The following is a 15593-nucleotide window of genomic DNA, read 5'->3' on the forward strand; positions in this document are numbered from 1 at the left end:
GCAGTTCAAGTGGAGCTTTGCTTTCGCTTTAGATGCATCACTAGCATGATGTCTCCTGTAAATGCTGTATAAAGAGTTGAACAGACTTTAGATTAAAAGACATTCTCTTTCATAAATGTCTCGTCATTGATCCCACATACAAGTCGATACAGAAACTCAGCACAATTCATAAATTGGAATGTGTATTTTTGTTAGCGGGAGGAATACAACATAAAAATGATTGCACCAGCGTCAAATACAGAGTTAATGAATATAACGGGCACTTTCATCAGTGACGCACTGCCATGTGCTCGCTAATGGCATTTGGTCAGTCAGTATCTGTGACATGAATCAGTCATTCATGTGAAAATGACTTATGTAATAATACTGGGCAGCCTGCTGGTGGCGCTGTCCAGGGAGAGTCTAAATACTCAGGCATGGGCCCAGCTTGTGCAGGACATTCTTTAATAGGAACTAGTGAAGGACACAACTAGACCTCCATGTTGAAAAACAGTTCTGTGCTGCCTTCCTTTAGGAATTTATGTTAGTTTTCCAGTTAATTCAGGGGTTTGAGTAATTTGGGTCGATTTCCATATTGTGCCACCACCTAATGGATATTTGGTACCTAGCAAGTGCAGTAAAGTGCAGTAAAGCACAGTAAAGCACAGTAAAGTGCAGTAAAGTAAACTACTGTATATCACAGACCTGCAGCCACACATGGTCTGGGAAGTTATATTCTTGTCACGCTCCAGCCTTGGACACTATTTGTCTGTAAGTACTTGAGAATGTTATAGATGATTAGTGTACACTATATTTTGCAGAAAATGTTTAATTTGTAACCTTTCTCTGTAAGCAAACTTACACAGCTAGCCGTGAAGTGCTCGCTCTCTGTGTCTAGCTGGTTAACTTGTAGCTGTATTTTGATGCACTATGTACAGGGCTAATTTAAAGTGAATGTAAGAGAATGCCTTTCAGTTTGCTAAATGTATATTCACAGTAAGCTGTGTCTCCACGTGTTTTGGTAAGTTACATGCCAAATGTACTGTGTTGCTCAGGCGTACCTAAATTTGTGTATGCATATCAGTTATGTGCTTGTGTACTAAAGTGTGCTTCCATTTCTGTATTGTATTTCAGTTTCACAATAAGAATCTTTCAGTAAAGTTTACAAGAAAAGTCAAGCCTTGTGATTTTTATGGGAAGATATCAAGTTGTTAGCTACCTGTCTAGCTCTGCATAGGAACGCGCTGCAAGGGCAGAATAAGTTGATTAAAGTCTTGTTTAATACTCAGACCAAGTGCCTAGTAGTTTTCTTACATCAATCTGTAAACAGACGGGCGGCTGATCTGTTATCACCAGTTTAAGTACCGTTGCTGCCTCGGTTGGAGCACTGTGTCCAATCCTGGGCACCACACATTAGGAATGATGTCAAGGCCTTGGAGAGGGTGCAGAGGAGATTTAGAATCATAGAATCATAGAATGGTTACAGCACAGAAGGAGGCCATTCGGCCCATCGAGCCCGTGCCAGCTCTCCGCAAGAGCACTTCAGTTAGCCCCACTCCCCCGCCCTTTCCCCGTAGCCCTGCAAATTGTTTTCCTTCAGGTACTTATCCAATTCCCTTTTGAAAGCCACATTTGAATCTGCCTCCACCACCCTTTCAGGCAGCGCATTCCAGATCCTAACCACTCGCTGAGTAAAACAGTTTTTCCTCATTTCGCCTTTGGTTCTTTTGCCAATCACCTTAAATCTGTGCCCTCTGGCTCTCGACCCTTCCGCCAATGGGAACAGTTTCTCTCTCTCTACTCTGTCTAGACCCCTCATGATTTTGAACACCTCTATCAAATCTCCTCTCAATCTTCTCTGCTCTAAGGAGGACAAACCCAACTTCTCCAGTCCATCCACGTAACTGAATCAGGGTTGGTCTCCTAGCTTGATGGTAATGGTAGAGTGAGGGATATGCCGGACCATGAGGTTACAGATTGTGGTGGAATCCCTGGAATCATTCTCATAAATCTTTTCTGCACCCTCTCTAAGGCCTTCACATCCTTTCTAAAGTGCGGTGCCCAGAATTGGAAGAAGCACTGAGAGTAGCAAGGGCACAGAGTGTATTCTGGGTGGGGGACTTCAATGTCCATCATCAAGAGTGGCTCGGTAGCACCACTACTGACCGAGCTGGCCAATTCCTGAAGGACATAGCTGCCAGTCTGGGCCTGTGACAGTCCAACACGAGGGAAAAACCTACTTGACCTCGTCCTCACCAACCTACCTGTCGCAAATGCATCTGTCCATAACAGTATTGGTAGCAGTGACCACCGCACAGTCATTCTGGAGATGAAGTCCCATCTTCACACTGAGGACACCCTCCATCGTGTTGTGTGGCACTACCACCGTGCTAAATGGGATAGATTCAGAACAGATCTAGCAGCTCAAAACTGGGCATCCATGAGGCGCTGTGGGCCATCAGCAGCAGCAGAATTGTATTCCACCACAATCTGTAACCTCATGGCCCGGCATATCCCTCACTCTACCATTACCATCAAGTCAGGGGACCAATCCTGGTTCAATAAGGAGTGTAGAAGAGCTTGCCAGGAGCAGCACCAGGCGTACCTGGGGAAGCTGCAACATAGGACTACATGCATGCTAAAAAGCAGAAGCAGCATGCTATGGAGAGGGCTAAGTGATCCCACAATCAACAGATCAGATCAAAGCTCTGCAGTCCTGCCACATCCAGTTGTGAATGGTGGTGGGCCATTAAACAACTAACGGGAGGAGGAGGCTCCATGAATATCCCCATCCTCAATGATGGTGGAGCCCAGCAAGTGAGTGCAAAAGACAAGGCTGAAGCGTTTGCAACCATTTTCAGCCAGAAATGCTGAGTGAATGATCCATATCGGCCTTCTCCCGAGGTCCCCACCATCACAGAAGCCAGGCTTCAGCCAATTCGATTCACTCCACGTGATATCAAGAAACGGCTGAGCGCACTAGATACAGCAAAGGCTATGGGCCCCAACAACATCCCGGCTATCGTGCTGAAGACTTGTGCTCCAGAACTAGCCGTGCTTCTAGCCAAGCTGTTCCAGTGCAGCTACAACACTGGCATCTATCTGATAATGTGGAAAACTGCCCAGGTATGTCCTGTCCACAAAAAGCAGGACAAATCCAACCCGGCCAATTATCGCCCCATCAGTCTACTCTCAGTCATCAGCAAAGTGATGGAAGGTGTCGTCGACAGTGCTATCAAGCGGTACTTACTCACCAATAACCTGCTCACTGATGCCCAGTTTGGGTTCCGCCAGGACCACTTGGCTCTCGACCTCATTACAGCCTTGGTCCAAACATGGGCAAAGGAGCTGAATTCCAGAGGTGAGGTGTGGAGATGCCGGAGTTGGACTGGGGTGGACAAATGTAAAAAGTCACACAACACCAGGTTATAGTCCAACAGCTTTATTTGAAATCACAAGCTTTCGGAGCGCTGCTCCTTCTTCAGGTGAAGTGGAGAAATGCATAAAGACACAGCTTATATAGTCAGAGAATCATGTCAGATGTTTACAGGTAACCTTTCCAACTGCCATTTATCACACCTCGGCAGAGAGATAATCACAGCAGTCAAAGGTGTGAATGGTGTCCAAACAGGTCAGTCAGGGAAACATTACATCAAAGAACAATGAGGTGGGGTCACAAGGGGTCAAATATTGCTGTTTGGACACCATTCACACCTTTGACTGCTGTGATTATCTCTCTGCCGAGGTGTGATAAATGGCAGTTGGAAAGGTTACCTGTAAACATCTGACATGATTCTCTGACTATATAAGCTGTGTCTTTATGCATTTCTCCACTTCACCTGAAGAAGGAGCAGCGCTCCGAAAGCTTGTGATTTCAAATAAAGCTGTTGGACTATAACCTGGTGTTGTGTGACTTTTTACATTTGTCCAGAGGTGAGGTGAGAGTGACTGCCCTTGACGTCAAGGCAGCATTTGACCGAGTGTGGCATCAAGGAGCCCTAGTAAAACTGAAGTCAATGGGAATCGGGGGGGGAACTCTCCACTGGCTGGAGTCATACCTAGCACAAAGGAAGGTGGTTGTGGTGGTTGAAGGTCAATCATCACAGCCCCAGGACATCACTGCAGGAGTTCCTCAGGGCAGTGTCCTAGGCCCAACCATTTTCAGCTGCTTCATCAATGACCTTCCCTCCAACATAAGGTCAGAAATGAGGATGTTCACTGATGACTGCACAGTGTTCAGCGCCATTCACAACTCCTCAGATAATGAAGCAGTCCATGCCCGCATGCAACAAGACCTGGATGACGCTCAGGCTTGAGCTGATAAGTGGCAGGTAACATTCGAGCCACAGAAGTGCCAGGCAATGACTATCTCCAACAAGCGAGAGTCTAACCACTGCCCCTTGACATTCAATGGCATTACCATCGCCGAATCCCCCTCCATCAACATCCTGGGGGTCACCATTGACCAGAAACTTAACTGGACCAGCCACATAAATACTGTGGCAACAAGAGCAGGTCAGAGGCTGGGTATTCTGCAGCGAGTGTCTCACCTCCTGACTCCCCAAAGCCTTTCCACCATCTACAAGGCGCAAGTAAGGAGTGTGATGGAATATTCTCCACTTGCCTGGATGAGTGCAGCTCCAACAACACTCAAGAAGCTGAGGCATATACCAGAAGCATGAGAGTCATTTAGTTCCTTCTCTTCTGGACATCAGATGAGGACGAAGACCAGCCGCGGCACCAGCAGAACCAGGAACAGCAGCAGCACCAACAACAGCAGCACCAACAGCAGCAGCACCAACAGGAGCGCCAAGCTGCTGCTCACCCACCTGAAGCTACACAGGCCAGAAGGGGCCAGCGCATGGAAGCCCGTCGGCGCAGGAGATACCCCCCAAATAGGGCCTACAGACACAGGGTCAGCTACCTCAACATGTCTGAGCAGCAGTGCCAAAGGCAGCTCCGACTTTCGCGAGAGGTAGTGGGTGACATCTGCGCAATGCTGCAACAAGACCTGGAGCCCAGAGAACCAGGTGAACAAGCATTACCAGTGACCGTCAAAGTCACCACCACACTCAACTTTTTTGCCTCAGGCTCATTCCAGGGATCAGCAGCAGACATCAGCGGCATCTCCCAAGCGGCTGCACATACTTGCATCACGCAGGTAACTGATGCCCTCTTTGCCATCGCGCACAATCACATCCATTTCACCAAGGATCAAGCAAGTGTCACGGAGCGTGCGGTTGGATTAGCTAATCTGGCTCACCAACAGTCTGCTGCTCCTGCAGCTGTGCAGGGGTTGAGACGCCGATCTCAGTTGGGTGCGGACTCTGGTGGGGCTCTGACCGACGACTTGTCAGTGGCATGGAAGTGTGAGCGCTTGGAGAGGAGCCCCCACTTCCTTGTTCTCTGCAAACAACATCCCTCTCATGGGTCAGGTCCACCTCAGCACTTGCAAGTGGATTGAGAGCACCTTGCTGCACATCAGGGGGGCCATGGGGACACGTATCTGCACTGGAAGTCCTACTCAGAAGGACTTCCATGAAGGTCTGGTTTCTGTGTTCAATAGATGACCATCGCTTCTCCAGAGATATCATTCTATTCTGAACACTCACTATGTTTTCTGCGCTCTGGCGACTTATCTCCTCCATGGCTGCAGTCATCCTCTTGTCTACTGTAGCCATCCTTTCGACGGAGGTTGCCATCATTTGCACGGAGGTTGCCATCCTTTCCGTGGTGATGCGTTCATGCGCCAATGACTCCACAAAGGCTCTGCTCATGTTCACAATGGACTCCTCCATTCGCTCCACACTCGCAGCGACCCTGGAGACAAAACCTGCCAGAGACTCCTGCATCTGTTCCTGGAGTTCCAGCACCGCTGATCTTATGGATGGACCTAGAGGCAGAGGGTCGACATGCAGCTGAGCCGAGCTGGGAGAGTCCTGCGCCCTCCAACTAGGACTCTCCACTGCTGTCCCTGTCTCCACATTCTGCTGATGCTCACTTGTGAGCTGTGATACACCAGGTGACAACACTACTCTATCTCACGATGTTCCCTCCGAGGTGTGAGTGTCTGCGCTGGTGCTGGGTGTGGTGAATTCTGCTGACGCTGTGCCCTCAGAGGTTGCAGCTTCCTCTGAGGAGTCTTGAGGCTCATGCTCTTCCTCCTGGATAGTGGGGACGGGTGCTTGCGATGGTCCTGTGGGGGAGTAAAGGAAAGAGTCAGAGATGTGAGGCCAAGGTTACATGCACATTGCACATTGCAGATGATCATAAGTCTATCTGTTAGAGCTTCAGAATCATTATCAGCGACTCATGCAATGTCAATGAGAGAGATGGAAAACTATTCTGTCACCGGCTTGCTGTGATGCGCCCGTCTGTCCGTCCCCCACTTGGGAATCTTCCTCCATTCCCACGATTTCCAGGACCGCCTCCTCCCAGGTGGTGAGCTGGGCTACTGAGGGTGGCCCTCCTCCTGTCCTCACTCTTTCCCTCTTATTGTGAGCTCTCTTTTCCTGCAATGAGGGTGACAAGTGGAGTTTGAGTAAGAATGAAGGAGTGAGTGTAGAGAATCCATAGCATAGATGCTTAGAAGGAGACAAAGATGGAGTGAGATGGCAAGACCAAGGGCCCTCCCTGTGTGTTGTAAGTTGTAATTGCATCACAGTGATAGGGAGTGTGAGGGCTGCATAGTCGAATAGTTAGGTGAACGTGACCATAGAGAGAGAGGGAATGGGTAAGGGTGCATGGATGTCAGTGTCAAGTGAGATGTGGAGGAAGAGATTGCTAAAGCTGAGTGCTGGTGAGGAGAGGCAATGGGGATCAGATTGAGGGTGATGGGAAATTCATACTCACTTTTCCAGTGCGCAGAAGGTCATGAAACCTCTTCCTGCACTGAAGCCAGGTTCTGCGGGTTACTGACAAAGTGTTGACCTCCTCTGCCACCTGGATCCACACAGCCTTGGTTTGCTGGGGAGGCTTCTTCCTCCCTGAAGAAGGGAAGAGCACCTCTTTATTTGCTCCTGCTCCCCCTACTAAAGCCTGCAGGGCAACATCATCAAAGCGGGGTGCAGACCTAGGTCTCTGGCTGGCCATTCTTGCTGTAGGTGCCCCTAACATGCAAGGGTAAAAGCTTGGCGGTCTGCAGAAAAAGCGAGGCCTGCAGCGGGTAGTCAAAACTGCCCAACGCATTACCGGCACCCGGCTACCGACCATAGAGCACATATACCAGAAACGCTGTTTACGGAGGTCACGGTCCATCATCAAAGACCCTACCCACCCCAGCCACAGTCTGTTCACCCTCCTGCCATCTGGGAGACGCTACAGATGCATTCGCACCCGTACGACCAGATTTAGGAACAGCTTCTTTCCCAGGGCTGTCATCCTACTGAACTCCACAAATAAACTCTAAAGCCTGCACATCTGCCAATGCACTTTATTATGGTTATGTTTATGTTAATGTATTACAAGCCAAATGTATGTTGAATGTTTAAATGTCTTAATCTAAATGTACACTCTCGGGAGCCGCAAGCCTACATTTCGTTGTACTGCACTTGTGCACTAACAATGACAATAAAAGTTGATTTGATTTTGATTTGATTTGAGACCTTAAATGCTGCAGCAATGATGATGTCCTCGGAGGCGACTTTCAGACTGGAAAAACTCATTGGCCATGGGTTCCCACACGTTGGAACTCAATTGGCCAATTAATTAAAATGGCATCATTTTCCCACATCGATTTAGAATCGGGTGGCTAACACGAAATGCAGATTACATGCCCCCAGCCCGCCCCAGTATCAAAATCCAGCCTTATGCCTCTATTTATGAAGCCCATGATCCTGTATGCTTTTTTAACCACTTTCTCAACCTGCCCTGCCCCTCAATGATTTGTGCACATATACCCCCAGGTCTCTCTGTTCGTGCACCCCCTTTAGGATTGTACCCTTTAGTTTATATTGCCTCTCCTCGTTCTTCCTACCAAAATGTATCACTTCACATTTTTTGCATTAAATTTCATCTGCCACGTGTCCGCCCATTCCGCCAGCCTGTCTGTGTCTTCTTGAAGTCTATCACTATCCTCCTCACTGTTCACTATACTTCCAAGTTTTGTGTCATCTGCATATTTTGAAATTGTGCCCTGTACACCCAAGTCCAAGTCATTAATATATATCAAGAAAAGCAGTGGCCCCAGTACCGACCCCTGGGGAACACCACTGTATACCTTCCTCCAGTCCGAAAAACAACCGCTTACCACTACTGTCTGTTTTTATGGAAAAGGACAAGGATAGACCAGGAATAAAAATTCTAAATTGGGGAAAAGCAAATTTTGCTAAGCTCAGTGGGGATTTAGCCACAGTGGACTGGAAACAGCTTCTTGAAGCTAAATCAGTGTCAGAGCAGTGGGAGGCATTCAAGGAGATCCGGAGGGTTCAGACCGAATATGTGCCCTTAAAGAAAAAAGGTGGGACTAACAGATCTAGAGCCTCCTGGATGTCTAGAAACATGCAGGGTAGGATAAAGAAAAAAAGGTCTTATGTTCATTAATAACTAGACATTCTTATTATGAACACAGCTAGCTTCTAGCTAGTCATTTATTCAGTACACGTTCTCTAGGTACAGTATCTGTAGAGATGCAGCATGTGTGCTCCTGTGTGCAGGCTGCCATCTTGACTGTTGCCTTGTGGGTAGCCTAGTGCCTCATGGGTAATGTAGTCTTAATATATATACAGCTGGGTAGTGTAGTCTTATACATACAGCTATATACAGCTCTACGGCGCCACCTAGTGTCCACTATAGAATGACATGTTACTGATCATTACATCCCCCTTTCTTTGAGGTTTAACAAAATCAATATCAATCAACTTTCAAGAAAACAATAAAGATAATATCAATAACACTTTTGTTAGTGCTCTATAAACATAAACATTTTCAAAACAGTCAACACATTTTCAAAGCTTTACATTGTACTCAAAGATTAAGTCTATCAGGCTCTTTTACTTCACGTGTGGATCTTCTCAACACGGGTAAGTCTGATGTGTCTTCATGAGATTGTTCTGGCGGTGAATGACAAGATGCAGTTGCGGCATTGTCATCAATCTGCTCTTGTATAGATCGAGGTCTCCTTGCGATCTTTGCTTGGAGAGGGTTTCAGTGTTTCCTTCACTCTTCATGCCATAACTCTCAATGTAGTCAATGCACTCTCGAAAAACTGCTGGCAGCTGGATCCCATCATACAGCATAGTCCTCTCAGCAGCCTCGGCTAATGGAACACCAAAGATTGGCCTGAGGGAAGAAGGAGTATCCACCGGAACTGCTTCCTACTCTGGTGCAGGCTTCTTCTTTTTCTTTTTCTCTTTCCACTGCTTAACAACATCTGCTGCGGTTAAATCTTTGGACTTTTTCTCCTTGTGTTTTTCCTCTTTGTGCTTTTCTTCCTTTGGCTTCTCTTTGACCCTAAAGTCTTTGTCACGGGTGGGGGAGCCACGGGGCCGTGTAGATACGGGGCCGTGCTCTCCGGGCAAGGTAGGTTCTGGACCCAAGTGCAGAAACCAGGCTAGAGGCAGGTATACAATCTTGGGTCCAGAACCTACCTTGCCCGGAGAGCACGGCCCCGTATCTACACGGCCCCGTGGCTCCCCCACCCGTGACAGTAGGACTGAGCCATACATGGACCCAGCAGAGACCAACCGGCTAAGGTTTGAAACTCTCGAGCTAATTTTTTGAGCTCTTTTGGGCAAATTAAGCCTTCAAGTTGTCCTATTTTGTATTGATAAACTCTCGAGCACTCTTGGGCAAATGTTTGGTCTCCTAGGAAGAGGACTTCCCCCTGTGTTTCTGTGTTTAATTCTCGAGTCTCCTAGGAGGAAGACCCCCACTGTGTTAAATTTTCAAGTCTTCTGTGTTTAAATTTTCAAGTGAACTTTCAAGTCTTGTGTTAAATTTTCAGGTGAATTTTCAAGCCTCCAGTGTTAAATGTTCAAGTGAATTTTCAAGTCTCCTGTGTTAAATTTTCGTGTGAACTTTCAAGTCTGTTGGGCCTTTATAATGTTAAACTTTCAAGTAAAACTTTTGAGTCTCCTGGGCCTCTACTGTGTTGGGCCCCCAGGTGAACTCTCAAGTCTCCTGGGCCTTCATAGTGTTAAACTTTCAAGTAAAACTTTTGAGTCTCCTGGGCCTCTACTGTGTTGGACCCCCAGGTGAACTCTCAAGTCTCCTGGGCCTTCATGGTGTTAAAATTTCGAGTGAACTTTCAAGTTTCCTGGGCCTTCGTTGTGTTATATTTTCAAGTCAATCTCTCAAGCTTCTTGGGCCTCTACTGTTAGAGACCCCAAGTAAACTCTCAAGCTTCCTGGGCCTCTACTGTGTTAAACCCCAAGTAAATTCTCAAGCTTCCTGGGCCTCTACTGTGTTAAACTCCAAGTAAATTCTCAAGCTTCCTGGGCCTCTACTGTGTTAGATTTTTTGAGTAAATTTTCAAGACCCCTTGTATGTTAAACTTTCAAGTGAACTTTCAAGTCTTCTGTGTTTAAATTTTCAAGTGAACTTTCAAGTCTTCTGTGTTTAAATTTCGAGTGAACTTTCAAGTTTCCTGGGCCTTCGTTGTGTTATATTTTCAAGTCAACCTCTCTAGTTTCCTGGGCCTCTACTGTGTTGGACCCCCAGGTGAACTCTCAAGTCTCCTGGCCCTTCATAGTGTTAAAATTTCGAGTGGACTTTCAAGTTTCCTGGGCCTTTGTTGTGTTATATTTTCAAGTCAAATTCTCAAGCTTCCTGGGCCTCTACTGTGTTAAACCCCAAGTAAATTCTCAAGCTTCCTGGGCCTCTACTGTGTTAAACCCCAAGTAAATTCTCAAGCTTCCTGGGCCTCTACTGTGTTAAACCCCAAGTAAATTCGCAGGCTTCCTGGGTCTCTACTGTGTTAAACCCCAAGTAAATTCTCAAGCTTCCTGGGCCTCTACTGTGTTAGATTTTTTGAGTAAATTTTCAAGTCTCCTATGTTAAATTCAAGTGAACTTTCAAGTCTTTTGGACCTTTATTGTGTTAAGCTTTCAAATTCTCCTACAAGAGAGAGACTTTCAAGTTCTTCTGGGCAAATTAAGTTTTCGAGCTCTCCTGAACAAATTAAACTCTCAAGCTCTCCTGGACAGGTTAAACTTTCGAGTTCTTCTGGCTCGTATAGACTCTCGAGTTCTCCTGGACAAGTTGAATTTTCGAGCTGTCCTGGACAAGACAACTTTTGAGCTCTCCTGGATTGGATACCTTCGAGTTTCTCCTGGACAAATATAATCCATTGAGCGTGCTAACTCTGGAGAACGATGACTCCGTTGCTTACAAAGATTTTGGTCATATGATTGCCACGACATGTCCCTGCCGCTAGTGGATGAGGAGGATGATTCTGTCTTGAGATTTTCTGAACATCTGCAGTTTGTGAACAGTTGGAATGGGGAATATCATTGCTTGAAAAGCTAAGAAGATTCGCCCTGTGTATTCGAGCCCTGTGTATTCGAGCCCTGTGTATTCGAGCCCTGTGTATTCGCGCCCTGTGTATTAGCACCCCTGAACTCCTCAGGAATTTTTTCGCTGTCGCCATCCTGATGGTCCAGAGGGAACGTCAGGAGCCGTTCCTAGGGGAGGGGGTCCTGTGAGGGTGCCAGTCAGTTCCTTCTGTAACCTCTAGATGGCACCTTCACTTGTTTGTTTCTAGCCCTTTGTTAATTGTTCCTAGCCTCCTGTGTTAATTCTTAACGGCCTGTTAGCTGTTCATGGGTTTCACCTGGTTTTCTTGGTATATAAGTTCTGTGGTTGCCTTCCTCTGTGCTCAGTCCTAACCGGGAACTGGGGACTAGCCTTCGCTCTGTGGCTGCTGGCTTTGACTAGCTGGCTGCCATGGTTCTCGAGCTCTGTATTTAAGATGTATCTAAGTCTGTGTTCTTGTTGTTCTTAGTCTTGATAAGGTGCTGGGCTGGACTAGCGTGTTGCCATGTTGGCGCTTGTCTTGAGCTCTGTATTGATAAGCCTGTTACCCCTGTGGCAGCCCCTCGTGATAGCTTGTCTCGAGTCTCGTCTCGGCAAGCTGGTTGCGCTTGTGGTAAGCTTATCCCAGCTCAGTATGGACAAGTAGGTTGCCTCATGGAAGCTGTCCTGAGTTCCTATTCTTGACTAGCCATTTTGTAACTTGTCTCGAGTTCTATGTATATTGTTGTGTTCCTTGTATGAATCTAGTTATATGTGAATCTAGTAAAGTACCTTAAAGATTGTATACCTGCCTCTAGCCTGGTTTCTGCACTTGGGTCCAGAACCTACCTTGCTCGGAGGGCACGGCCCCGTATCTACACGGCCCCGTGGCTCCCCACACCCGTGACAGTCTTTTTCTTTCTTCTTGGAGAAACTAGGCTTTTTGAAGACATGGATACCCTTTGGCCTTTTCATCCTTGATGGGCTCTCTGCTTCATCACCTGAGTCATCTGGTCTGCTTATGGCACAGTTTATATGGTAGACTCTTTTGACCAGTTCTAAGTCCTCACAAGGTTTGTCACCTAGTATCGAATCAAGTCTTTCAGCCACAACAGAAAACATGAGATGATGCACTTTGTCTTTGACTGTCACTTTAAGTCTGCATACACCTAAGCTATCTATTTTCTGTCCATTATAGTCCTTCAGTAGCACTGACTTTTTCTGTATTTTGGGCTTTTCTTTCATATTTTTTATGTCACTCATACTGATTGTTTGCTTTTGCCCCAGTGTCCAGTTTCAATGTAACTAATGCTCCATTTATCTGCAGTGGGATCATCCATTTGTCCACTTTTACTGCATTGACTTTATGTTCAGCATTGTCCATTTCTGAGGGCTGCACATTTTCTGTATCTTTTTTGATATCGTCACATGACACCATTCCTACAAAAAATGTCTCACTTAAATCAATGTCCTCAATCACATTAACTTGTTGCCCTTTCGTTGTTTTTACTTTTGAAAAGCATTGTTTGGCAAAGTGATTCTTTCCATTACACTTTGTGCACATTTTTCCAAACGCTGGGCATTGTCTTAACTGGTGTTTGTAACCACAGCGTTTACAATTAAAAATTTCATCCTCCGATTGCTTTTCATTTCTGTTCTGCCCACGTTTCTTCCCCTTGTAGGACACAGCACCGACAGCAGCATTTTCACTCATTACAATCGCATCATTATTGATTTCACTGAAAGTCTTCGCGTGCTTTCGAGCTAGCTCGCTGGCTTGGCATATTTTCACTGCATTTTCCAAATTTAGTTCGGTTTCTCTCAACAGACGTTCCCTGACTTTTTTTATCATGAATACCAAACACAATCTGGTCACGAATCATGGATGATTTCAGCTCAGAGGAATTACGTATCTGTGCTTTCAGTTTCAGATCAGTTATAAAGCTATCAAAAGTCTCATTTTGTTGCTGTGTCCGAGAACGGAAGATGTATCTTTCATACGTCTCATTCTTTTTGGGAGAGCAATGTGCATCAAATTTTTTTAGCACATCTTCTAATTTTTCTCTGTTCTCCGCTGGATTAAATACAAATGTATTAAATACCTCTGTCGCCTGTGGGCCTGCAACCGTAAGCAGCAACGCTATCTTCCTTGCATCTGGCTTCGTACCGAATCCGATGGCTGCAATGTAGAGTTCGAATTGCTGTTTAAAAGTCTGCCAATTGTAGTCGATTTTTTCTGTGAGATTCAAACGCTCTGGTGGCTTCAAATTCTCCATGTCGCTTTTCACAATTTTCAGCAGATCTTCACCATCCTGGTACCATCTTATGTTCATTAATAACTAGACATTCTTATTATGAACACAGCTAGCTTCTAGCTAGTCATTTATTCAGTACACGTTCTCTAGGTACAGTATCTGTAGAGATGCAGCATGTGTGCTCCTGTGTGCAGGCTGCCATCTTGACTGTTGCCTTGTGGGTAGCCTAGTGCCTCATGGGTAATGTAGTCTTAATATATATACAGCTGGGTAGTGTAGTCTTATACATACAGCTATATACAGCTCTATGGCTCCACCTAGTGTCCACTATAGAATGACATGTTATTGATCGTTACAAAAGGGAGGCGTACAGGGCCTTGGTGAGACCGCACCTTGAGTATTGTGTGCAGTTTTGGTCACCTTATCTGAGGAAGGACGATCTTGTCATGGAAGGAGTGCAGCGAAGATTCACCAGGCTGATACCTGGGATGGCAGGAATGACGTATGAGGAGAGATTGTGTCGATTGGGCTTATACTCACTGGAGTTTAGAAGATTGAGAGGGGAATCGAAACCTATAAAATTCTGTCAGGCCTGGACAGACTAGATGCAGGAAGGATTTTTCCGATGGCCGGGGAGTCCAGAACCAGGGGTCATAGTCTAAGGATAAGGGGTAAGCCATTTAGGACTGAGATGAGGAGGAATTTCTTCACCCAGAGAGTGGTGAACCTGTGGAATTCTCTACCACAGAAGGCAGTAGAGGCCAATTCATTAAATATATTCAAGAAGGAGTTGGATATATTTCTTAAGGCTAAAGGGATCAAGGGATATGGGGAGAAGGCGGGAACTGGGTACTGAATTTGGATGATCAGCCATGATCTCATTGAATGGCGGAGCAGGCTCGAGGGGCCGAATGGCCTACTCCTGCTCCTATCTTCTATGTTTCTATGTATGACAGATACCAAGGGCTAAATATTCCAGAATCTTTAGAGGAGTACAGAAAGTACAGGGGTGCAATTAAAATGAATATTAGGAAAGCAAAGAGAGAGCATGAAAAATTCTTGGCAAGTAAAATCAAGGAAAACCCAAAGATAGTTTATAAATATATTAAGAGTAAGAGGATAACTAAAGAAAGGGTAGGGCCTATTAGAGATCATGAGGGTAATGTGTGTGTGGAGGCGTCGGTAGGGTTCTGAATGGTGGGAAAATTATTGGAAAGAATTCTGAAGGACAGGATAAATCTTCATTTAGAAAGACACGGATTAATCAAGGATAGTCAGCACGGATTTGTTAAGGGAAGGTCGTGTCTGACAAACTTGATTGAATTTTTTGAGGAGGTAACAAGGAGGGTAGAGCGTTTGATGTAGTGTATATGGACTTTAGCAAGGCTTTTGATAAGGTCCCATATGGCAGACTGGTCACAAAAGTAAAACCCCATGGCTTCCAGGACAAAGTGGCAAGTTGGATCCGAAACTGGCTCAGAGGCAGGAAGCAGAGGGTAATGGTTGATGGGTGTTTTTGTGACTGGAAGGCTGTTTTCAATGGGGTTCTGCAGGGTTCAGTACTAGATCCCTTGCTTCTTGTGGTATATCTCAATGATTTAGACTTGAATGTAGGGGTATGATTAAGAAGTTTGCAGATGATAATAAAATCGGCTGTGTGGTTGATAATGAAGAAGAAAGCTGTAGACTGCAGGAAGATATCAATGAACTGGTCAGGTGGGCAGAACAGTGGCAAATGGAATTCAATCCGGAGAAGTGTGAGGTAATGCATTTGGGGAGAGCTAACAAGGCAAGGGAATACATAGAAACATAGAAGATAGGAGCAGGAGTAGGCCATTCGGCCCCTTGAGCCTGTTCTGCCATTTAATGAGATCATGGCTGATCATCCAAATTCAGTACCCGGTCCCT

This window comes from Somniosus microcephalus, chromosome 16 (assembly GCF_052327205.1).
Source record: "Somniosus microcephalus isolate GS21.2 chromosome 16, FLI_Smic_1.0, whole genome shotgun sequence".
In the NCBI taxonomy this organism is placed as follows: Eukaryota; Metazoa; Chordata; class Chondrichthyes; order Squaliformes; family Somniosidae; genus Somniosus; species Somniosus microcephalus.